Source organism: Acanthopagrus latus, chromosome 22 (genome assembly GCF_904848185.1).
Source record: "Acanthopagrus latus isolate v.2019 chromosome 22, fAcaLat1.1, whole genome shotgun sequence".
Classification (NCBI taxonomy): Eukaryota; Metazoa; Chordata; class Actinopteri; order Spariformes; family Sparidae; genus Acanthopagrus; species Acanthopagrus latus.
The window spans coordinates 5,431,796-5,442,902 of record NC_051060.1 but is presented as its reverse complement, the minus strand read 5'-3'; the positions used below and the strand labels follow the sequence as shown (position 1 = coordinate 5,442,902).

The 11,107-nt window shown below is 39.0% G+C and overlaps 1 long non-coding RNA gene across 5 annotated transcripts in view; it reads left to right on the top strand.

Annotated features, from left to right (window-relative positions):
* Positions 1 to 4,581: 4,581 nt before the first annotated feature.
* LOC119012052 overlaps positions 4,582 to 11,107 on the top strand; it is a 33,365-nt gene continuing 26,839 nt past the window's right edge. The window contains exons 1-3 of one of the 5 annotated variants that reach the window (XR_005072351.1): positions 4,657 to 4,830; positions 4,927 to 5,044; positions 5,744 to 5,850. This is a non-coding gene — a long non-coding RNA (uncharacterized LOC119012052). Of the gene's footprint in view, positions 5,045 to 5,743; positions 5,851 to 11,107 lie in introns of all 5 variants that reach the window. The other 4 variants (XR_005072349.1, XR_005072350.1, XR_005072352.1 and 1 more) reach the window with 4 other exon arrangements.

Below are 11,107 nucleotides of genomic sequence, written 5' to 3'. Positions count from 1 at the left end.
GATGGAAGTCTCTGATCAGCCGCCTCCTCTTCGTTTCAAAGCAAGCTGATATATTTGTTTTTCTTCACTGCAAATCAAAAACACTAAAGCACATTAAAGCTCTTCATGCTGAGCAGTTTGCGGTCAATAGCTTTGTTTCTTGATCGATTAATGTTATAATTAAGCGGCGGTGCAGCAAAGCAACAAATTTAAACCTCATGTAAACCTCACACCAATTTGGCGTTTCTGACAGTTTGTGTTTCAACATCAGAATCCCCTAGTGCACAAAATCAGGTTCATAGTCGTTTTCCCAGTTTGAAAATCAGCCACCTCCAAGATGAACTGAGCGTTTGACTGTGAGTCACACTTCATCTCCCAGCATCCCGCTGGACCTCAGATCTCTGCATCTGGTTCCACATGTGGTGGAAAGACCATCAGTGCCCCCGTTTTTTCCGGATCACGCGCTCGGCTATCACATGTCGGGTTTATTATTCACGTGTACACATGCTGTAGTTTAAACCGGACAGTTTAACACTGAATTTGCAGTGAATACCTTGTTTTTAAAATCACATTAAGGTTAAAAATAAGTACAGATCCAGCTCTCTAACACTACTTGTGGGGACTAAGAAAAGTTAATTGATTTTCCCCTCAATGTTATTTTTGGACTTTTAAATGTGGAATTTCACTTATCTGTTGTCAAAAGTGAAACATGGAGGAACACAAAGCCTCTAAACTGTTGTTTACGATGTTTAAAATACGTATGAGGTCATTTACATATAATTATACACTTGAAACATGTTGAAATGATTGCTTCTTTAATCTAGGTCATCCTGTTTCACATATACTTTTTTTTTTTTTTCAGAACGTTTTATTCAGGAATTTCCTGATGTTGTGAATCTAATAAAACATAATACATCTTAACAATAAGTCTCAAACAGTCCCTAAAAATACACTCCATGTTCGTCCGTGAGAGCAGGTCAGACCAGACGCTGACAGTGAAATAGTGAGTTGTGAGTGGTTATAAATATCCTTTAATCTGTGTTGTGGGGTTGTTTTATGTATTTTCCAGAAGATGACTGCTGACTCTGCATGTGAGCTTCCCATGAACACTCGCATTTACATTTATGCAAGGACGCAGCACAGCACAAGCACAGCCAGAGCTGGGGGGAAGCAAGTGCGTCTGCATCACTGTGCAATTAACTTCCCTCAATCTGATTTTCTCTTGAATCTGAAGATTTAGAAGTTTCACCTCCAGCAAAAAAAAGAACAACCGAAAGGAGATTTATGTTGATTTAATGGTTTATTTTTCTATTCTGCGAAAACACACAATGAAAATTAATGGGATGATTGATTACTTAAATTCTCTATTAAAAAACTCACTCAAGAGAGTGGGACACTGAGAGCTGTTTAGTGTTTTCTCGTAATTCAGACAAATCGTGGCGTTTTATGATGCTTCGGGTCGAGAATTGCAGATTTTGGAAGATCAGGCCTCTTGAATGAGGAGGGAAAAAATTACATTTAGGGTGTTAACTGTTGAAAAGATTTACATCATTGCACCTTAACATCCATTGACTGTATACAGTGGTGCATTTTGCAGCTTGTAAACTATATTTTCCTTTTCCATTGTATTGTATTTATCCAGTAAACCCTTTCAGAGGCTCTTCTGCCAGATTAATCTCCATCTAATGAAGACCAGGCTCATGTGCATTGGTCCCAATAAGGGCTGGTAAAACCTCCTGCCAGATACAAACACAGAATAACAGTTTGAATATTGTTCTTTAATGACTTTCAAGGTATTATAACTCGTTGTGCTGTTTGGACTGCAGTGTGTGTGTTTATTGGGTGTTCCTAATAACCTCATTCACACTGCTGTCAGTATGATTTAATTTCATCGGCAAACATCTAATAAATGTAATTGTCTCATATCACAATGCAACACATATATTCACGCTTTATCTTTGTCAGGCACAGATTGTTCAGTACCGAGTTTATGAAGCCTGCAGCCTGAGGCTTAACTGAATACAACAGCTGCTTCAGGGCTTCCAGGGGCCTCCAAAATAGAGAATTACTAAAAATGGAGAAGACATGATGAGAAAACATGAAAATGAAAATGGCCATCAGAAACAAATTGTCGCTTTCATTTAAGGGACTCAATATCTTTCAAATAAAATGAAGGATTTGACAATATCGGATCAAGGTCTATTTAATAACCCTTCAGGAGCCTTCAACCACATCATCAGATAACATTTGAGTAATATTTTGAGGCCTAAGGAGCTAAAATGCTGTAATATTTTAACGAAGAAAACCGAACAAACAAAAATATCAGAAAAGAAAGGCAAGTTAACTTCTTTCCTCTCCCAATAATCACCCCGGACTGCCTCAGATTTATCCACTGACCTCTTGTAAGCGCCAGACACACATGTTGGCAACCACTGGGCTAAACTAGTTTCACTAAAGTACTTTCAATTTTGAAACTTCTGTATTTTAAGTATCTTCAACTGTGTCTTTTGTTCTTTTTTTATTTGAATGTCTGCCATAAGGGAAGTAATTCATCAGTGATAATTGTCAGTTTCCTTTGGATTGTTACCTAACTAACTTGGTCCAACTGCTGTCATGTGATTTAATGAAACAAACGAATATGACTTAATAACATTCATTTAAAATAAAAAAATAAAAACATATGTTTTAAACATGTGATCTAAATCAGTTTGCCTAAATCAAAGTCATAATCACAGCCATTTGTTTCCAGAACTGTATAATAATTCATTTTAGCTATCATGTCCTTGATATCCGTCCATGTTTGACCAATTATCTAATAAACATTTTGTTTTCACATGTCAGCTGGAATGTTACTGGAGCCAAAACAAAAACCATCTCACCCTGTGAGAGAAATGCTGCTTTGTGATTGGACAGCAACTCTCTTCTGCTCATGATTGAAGCACAGAAGAAGCACACACACACACACACACACACACAGACACTCACAATAGTAATATAGATGATTCTTTTATTTCTATTGTAGTGTATTTGCAGTTAAGTTATGGAACTGCACGTCGCCGCAAAACACAACAAACAACTCCGCTTTCAAAATACCAAAACAATTCAGGAGGATTAGGGACATTTTCACTGTTCCACGTTAATAAATCCCTCAGCTGCATTTCAAGATGGACTTCTTTTCCACCAGGCTTTTCACGGAGCTGAGGGGAGGGGGGGTGGGGGGGAATCCACTTTGTAGAAAGACCCATTCATTAAACAAGTAAATGTTTCCACTGACATCATGTCCACTTTGGAAGTGTAAAATCAGATGATATGCTCTAGCTCTGTGGCACGGCCATCTCGTCCGATCAGTGTCACTCACCGGCTCGATGTGAAGCAGCTGTTGGCTCTGGCTGACCACCTTTGCCATACTTCTAAACATACAGTACAGGACCCAAGTCAAATTTAGGCTTAATGAGCTCATTGCTCTGTCTGCTGTATACACAGAGATCACAAGTCATCACTGAGACTGCACAGTGTGATATACAGGTTGGATTAACAGATAGTGCCTTTATTGTTGAACTCACACACACAGATCCCGGTGGAAGCACTTTATACACTGCTTCGCGTAAGTTTGTGTCCACTTCGGGGCAGCAACAACGAGCTGTAAAAACAAGACTTGCATATCACCTAATGCATCTAATCAAACAAAACAGTTGCCTGCCTACACATCCAGCTGACGCAGAGCGGCATGTGTCAACACATGAGTACAAGCCTTCAGATTTCTCTCTGTGACCTCTGTGTTTTGTCTCCATTGACTCCTGGTGGAAATACCTGGCACTTTAGCTGCTGTATGCTCCAGAATGTTTTGTGGATATGACCCTAGGATTCTGTTCTTACACAAACAAGCTGTCGGCATTATCTTAGAATAATCTAATATGTTTTCCCCTGTATCTAATCTTTCAGTTTTCATAATTGTCAAAAATCTCTTGAAACAGTGTCCTTGGACTGCCCAGTTGTAACCCAGCTGGGAAAAGCACTTTCTTCATAAAAATGCTCAAATGTTCATCTTAGTTAGTTGAAGGATGAAGTGCTCCCATGTGTGCTGAAAAAATATCTACTTTTAAGCTTAATAAACTATTTAAAAAACCTATTGGATGAGCTGGAAAATGCACCATCACAAAACTGATAATGGGGCATTTTTTTGGACTCCATGAGACGCTGATTTTATTTTTTGTTTTCATGGTTCTCACAAGACAGAAACAATAAAAACATGATGATCTTACAGAATATGATACACTGATGTAGATAAAACTAGCCAACAGTATATAAAGTATTGATGAGCTCAACCCTAAATATCTACAGCAGTAAAATGCAACAGACACATTAATGTAGCTGTAGTATTGATTCAAAAGACATAACATTATAACACTGACAGGGACTGTTGTTAGATTATTGAGCATTCAAAAATATTTTGGTTGATGAGCTCTTGACTTGAACAAACCACCAAATCCAATATATATGTTTTCTTAATTTCATTGTCATTCCAAATTGGTGAAACAGCGCCCCTCTGGGTTGGTTCATACAGCTGCAGTGGTGAGATGTGGTATTACACTCCGCTTTCACTCAGCCGTTTCTTCTGCCATTGTCATTGTCTTTCCCAACCGGTGAAACAGCGCCCCCCTTGTTTGGCTTGTCATGTTGACAGTGGTGATGCTTGGTACTGCACCCCCTCAGTAGAGGCAATCAGACTGGGGCCGGCTGCAAGGGACATCCTTTGATTACTGAAAAGTTAAATCAGTCCATTTTAAGCGGTCGCTGTGAACTCTTATTGAAACTGTGCTGAAACTTGGCAACAACTGTGAAGTTAAGTCGGTCAGAAAAAAAAAATACGCTGAGTTAGTAAGAATATTCAAACAAAATAATTAGCTATTTTCCGAGCATTGATTATCCTTATTGTACCTTGTTTAGCTAGCAGCAGTGGAGGCGCTAACAAAACATAATTAGCATCACAGCAAAACAGGTGCTGGCACATGGATGTTGGCCACCCCACCTCCTAGAAGGAGGAAGGAAAGTCTCCTCAGATAAGGTGAGTCAAGTTCAACCTAGGCTTTATTTGTGAATGTATATGAGTTAAACCTTCGTGTAAAAGCATAATTATGATGAAAGAGTCCCTTTTAAGATTTACTGTAGTTTCGTTATGGAGCAAGCTAATTTTCATTGGAGTGCTGGGGTACTCCTACGCCAGCATCAAAATCGCTATTTTTAAAACACTAAGAAGGCTCGACACAACATGAAACTTTGTTGGTAGTATCACCAGGGTCTCTACACATGAACACGAGCATTGAGAAGATTGTTTGTGTACACAGAGTTTACTAAACAACTCATGTTAACTGCTGTGTCTCTGGCTCGCAGCCGTCATGGCAGACAACAAGTGTAGTTCCCAAGTGCGACCTAACAGGAAGGAGAATAATGGTGGACTGCTCATAAAGCCTTCCTGTTCCTGTTGTGATTATTGTTGCAGCTCTTTACACATACCCTAAAATGAATTTTATTGAATCAGTTTGGAATTTTACAAATGTTGTGTTCCTTCTATGGCAAGTCATCCCTACATTGTGTGGGGCCACTTTTTTATTTTTTTATTTTTTTAGGTATGGAAGTTGATTGAGTTAAATGCTCCTCGTTTTGTTTTACAGCTGGGCTGTGTCATGTATAATTAGTGTCGGTAAGTAACTCTTAATGTTATTTTATCATCCAATTTCTTGACTAATCAGTTACTTGCTCCTAGGGTTGTTCCTGTCGCTGATACTGCCAAAAATGGTGGATTGTGTAATCAGGTGTGTTTGACGAAACAATGGAATGTTTTCCAGCTGTGTTTGCCGCGACAGAACCAAGGTAAGCCAAAACATAATCTTTTCCTCACCCTAACTGAGTGGTTTTTGTGCCTAAACCGAACCAAACCATGAGCACATCATTGACACAAAATAAAAATGAACGACCTAGCGATCAGCTACTGCCATGGTAGATTTATTACATTTTGGTTTATTCCACATGCTTGAATTACACTGTCTTTTAAAATGTGGAAGAGTGATATGGCACAGTGCTACAAGAGAGAGGTGAGACTGTCATGTCAGAATGTTGCATCTGTTTTCTTTGTGTTCACTTGTTTGATAGTCTAAGTTTGTAAATCCTGCTCCATTGTGGCTTTTTGCTGTAACCTCCGGGGTCATTAATTCCTCGTAAGACTCGACCTTGGCATCTCTGCTCAGCACGAACAATTTTTGCTTCCTTATCTTTCCTCCTGATTTGTTTTGAATTTAATTGGTGAATTGGATATTTAATTTATTTCGTTGGTGGCGAGAACAGGACAGACTGGATTGTGAGGTTTAGTGGGAGTAATCAGTTGCATTACTGTCTTTTGAGCCTTAACCATAAATACACAGTTTGAAATTATTTTTATTTGCATTGCAGTGTAGTTGCATTGTTGGTTTGCTTTTAGCATGTCTTCATGAGGGTTGAAGCAATGAGTTTGAGTTTTTCCTACTTCAGTCCTTTGTGCGGTTGACTACTAAACTGTTGACTGACAAACCTGGCAAGAAATGTTGATGTACGATTTCAACATATCCGTCGTTTGCATAAATGTACATTTATCCTGCCGATTTCGTTGGAAATAAGATAACATGATGATAATGCATAGATTTGTATAGAAGAACTAGATAAAAACTGGTGCCCATTCAAACAATTAAGAATTGCTTGCCTAGTGCATTTGCCCAAAAATTGTATTTTCTGGTTATGAGGCCCATTGAACATGTGCAGTAGAATTTACCCTGCTGGTTCCCGCTTGGCCCATAGACTTTATATTGTCATGACATCACAGGTTTTTTAAAATGGCTTTTCTCAGCATATTGAAAATTTAACAAATATAAAACCTCCATGGACTAAAGATGCATAATAGCAAGAGTCATAATCCCCCTTGTCTGCAGATCTTGGAAAATGTTTTGGGCTGCGGGCAAATTTTTTGTTGCAATACCACAAGGTCACCGGGCCAGCTGAGAACCAAAGCTGAGTGGCACCCTCCAGGGCTTCACAATCAATTTGATTCCTGATTTCGTGTTTTCCCCAAGACAAGTACCCCTGAGGCACAGACCGAATCAGTTCTTGATATGAGCCCCCACTGAGTCTCACTTGACTGAGGCTGCCATGACAGTAACAGACGAAGAGGAGGCTGAATTCTTCACTGGTGATATTAAGCTTTTTTCTACGAAGTTACCACATCATTCAGTCATTGTAATGCGGCTCTTCCAATAAACACTGAACCCCTCGCAGTCAACATATGACTAAGTGGGTTGCCACTGGCCTTCTGGGAAATGTAGGAATGAACTAAATTTATCTTTAGAAGACAGGTTGATGGAATGTATTTACAAGCAGTGCAATACAAATGTGTGTGACTGGCAGGTTGTTAATCTGTCTCTATTTGTCCAAACCTGACATGTTATTATGTGTCTTTGTGTGTGTGTGTGTGTGTGTGTGTGTTTGGTATCAAACAGGTGTTCACATGGTGTTTGAATGAGTTGGTATCAACACAGGTCATGTGAGCCAGCACTCTGCCTCTGTGTTGTCGGCTCACAGCCAACACTCCCACATGGTGCAGAGGGAACATGTTTATGTGCTGAGTAAATAACAGCAGAGCAGAATTTATTTCAATGTGTGAGCACGCTGAACTAATAAATCGGACCATGTGTGTCCCAAAACAGTCTCAGCAGGTACAGGAACTGTGAGACAATGGAAGTGCTTTAGGATGTGGAAGGAAGTTAATCCTTGTTGAGCTGAATATGTGATGACTGATTTGCTCTATTATGTGACCAGATAGCTATTGTTGCCAATAAGAGATACAAGGTAATGCGAAGAACAAGATTCACTAAACCACTTGATAGGGCCTTTGTATAGTCCAGTATCTGTGAGCATAATTTATATCATTATGAAATCTATTCATATTTATAATAAATAAATAAAAATATAATATATATATTTTTTTATGTCTTGGATTGAGTTGCCAGCTAGTGATTGTATCTACTGCTGACACAGCAATGTGGAGAGAGTTAACTATAGCAATAGAAAAAGATGCACCCTGTTGCAGTCAGACCTCCGTTAAGCGTCATTTACAACAAAATGATAAATACATTTAAAAAAAAAAAAAAATCCCTTACATCCCAGGGGCATCCCACTGAAGGTCTTTGTTTGTCCTGAACACATCGTCCCCTGGGCTGTCTCAGTTACACGTTGATGCTGAGTGCTGATCCTTTTTTTTTTTTCTAACGTCAGCCCAGCTGCAGCTTTAGTCTTTCCATGGAATATAAAGACAATGGGAGGCGTTAAACAAGATCTATCATCATGTAGACGCTAATCAATGCATGTTGAGTAAAGAAGTGCAACATCTGGCATTTACTGCGACTCCTGCGTCGCTCCAAATTACTATCCTATGCTGCTCTCACAGCTGTTTTTTCCCCGGCAGGTATGAGAGCTGTTAGACAATGAAGGTTTTGAGACTGAAGGGCAAAAATTTCCCCAGGAGATCTGTATCTGCATGAAGTCGCTCTTTAATCAGATCGTGGGAGGGACTCGTGCCTTCATTCGGTCTTTATTTATGACCCACAGGGAGCAGAGACTCATTCCCAGGTGTGTCCTCCCTGAGAAAGATAAACAGAAACAAATACAGAAGAAGAACACAGAAATACCTGAGAGTACCATCTCAGTTGAAGGATATTAGTCTATTAGAGTTTCACCAAACCGGTTATTTCAGGGCTAATGTTGATACTAAAATGTTCTGACAGTAGCTTTGTATCAACAAATAAGATAATTTTATGCCAAAAAAAGACAAATATTTGGTTTGGCAGTTGTTACCATAATTTTGGTCTCCTGAAACCAACTTGACTGATGCACCTGCTGTTTTGGATTGCCGTTGTTGTTTTAGCCTCTGTGGAGCTCTTCATATGACTTAAACATCCTGCACTGATTGCTACAATGATTATATGTAGATCACAATACTGATAACTGGCATTGAACCTGATATGACCCACTTTTGATACAGCTTGTGTCTTTTTTTCACATGTTGTTCACATTTATCTGTCTCTTGTATTTAGATGAAAGTGCTACAGATTGTCTTTTGCATAATTTATAGAGTTGTTGAAATATGTGATTGCGCAGCAGGGGGGATAATAGGCTTGTACGCATGTAGGAAATGTGTCTGTCTGTTGGTCTGCTGATATAAAGGATGGAAATCAGAGATTGAAATAACTTTCTGATGAAGAACATATTTTATTTCGGATACTAGTTTAAATATGATTGCAAAGAACATAGTGTTTTGGATGTCCTTGTCTGTGAGGTTTGCCACATGTGCTGTCTTTGTGTGCTTTACAGTGCATGTGTCAATCTGTTTTTAATTATATTGCTGATTGTGTCCTATTCTTTTTTGAGTTTCACAACCTTTAGTGGAAGCTTTTGCACATCATAATGTTTTGCAGATAGAGAATGTTGAAGTTAAGTCATGGGAATTTGACCCTGGCCCATTTTTGTTAGGGTTTTTTTTTTTGTTTAATTACGGTGTCAATAGGTGGTTGCTAGGGTTTCAAGAGTTTTAAAAGCACAAAATATAAACAGGTATTTTTCAAAAAGTTGAACAGATCTAGAAAAGTTGAGTATGCAATTCCTGCAGCTAGGGATCTCTCAAGTAAAACAATATAAAACAGAACAAATGGCTTGATGATCTTAGGAAATGGTGTGGGATCAGACTTGACTGAGGTAGAAATGTTCACGGAAAAAGTTAATGTCTTAAAGTTACATTGTCAAGCACTTTGACAGCACCATGATGGACAACTGTGCTCACTGCATGTTAAAAAACTGATGAGAATGTGGAGCGATTATAATATGTTTACAGTGACCATTTTGATTTATGGTAGCCTAGAAAATGGTGGTGACAGCCACCTGAAAAATCAATATGCTTATTGTTTATCAGCCACCCATTATATTTACAGCTTCAGCGAATAATTATTTCCCTTATTGACTAAGATATTCAGTTTACAACAATTTAAAAGGGATGAACTACAAATCTTTATATTCAAGAAGCTTGAACCAGACAATATTTGGCATTTTTGCAAAATTAATTACTTGGAATGATAATAATAGTATAGTAACTGATGAGGATTTACTAATTGTAGATTTACAAATTCTTTCAACACTGTTTTTCGCTTCCATGCAGCAGCAAAAAAGTAGGAGGACAAGATAATAGGATCAGTGAGTGCTGTTGTTCTTTTAAATAAAGTGAAGTAAAGGGCCATGGCAGGTCCATGCTGCAGCTGGAGTATCAGGAGGTTTTGAGGTGTTGCCCCCCGTCAGACTGCTGCTCTGGACTCTGTCGAATCCCTCTGCAGGGACTCAGCAGCCGGCTTCTCCTGGGAGGTCGGCTGTTTGCCTTTGGCAGTGAGGCCAGGAGAGGAAATGGGGATGACAGGGAGCCACACTGTTGTTGTTTTCACTCATACTATGCATGGCAACTAAATGTACACAAGACACTGATGTAGTAGACCCCAGGGCAAAGAATATGATGTAATAAAACTCTTCCAGCATTGAAACTTCAGATTCTGACTGACTTCAAACTGTTGAACATACGAGCCAGGACATCCTCATTATCAGAGATAATTGCTCACTTGATGGAGTGATAAATTTGTCACCAGTGAGTCATCAATAATAGCCGGCGAATGGTAGGGAATAAGTTCATTAATCACCTGAATAGCTGCTCTGAAATGTGTAATGACACAAAAGAGGAGCGGAGGGGTCATTAGACAGCAACTTAAGTGAAAACAGCACTAATTCAAATCACAGAACTCATATTCAGATGGTCTGAAAATGGATACAAGGATTTTTATTATTTTACCTTCAAAACTCCTTTAAAAAACAGAATTATGGAAAAGCAGTAGAGTTCACCTTATTCATCTCGAGCTGTATTTGGCCGCTCGCAGATCACATGTTGCCCAGTTACGCTAATGTGTAGGGATACGGATGTTCTATGGTTGAGAAAATGTAGTGCCAAAAGAAAGGCAGGTCTGATGGTGATACAAAGCGGTGTGAATTTCCTCCACTTGAACTGATATAGATT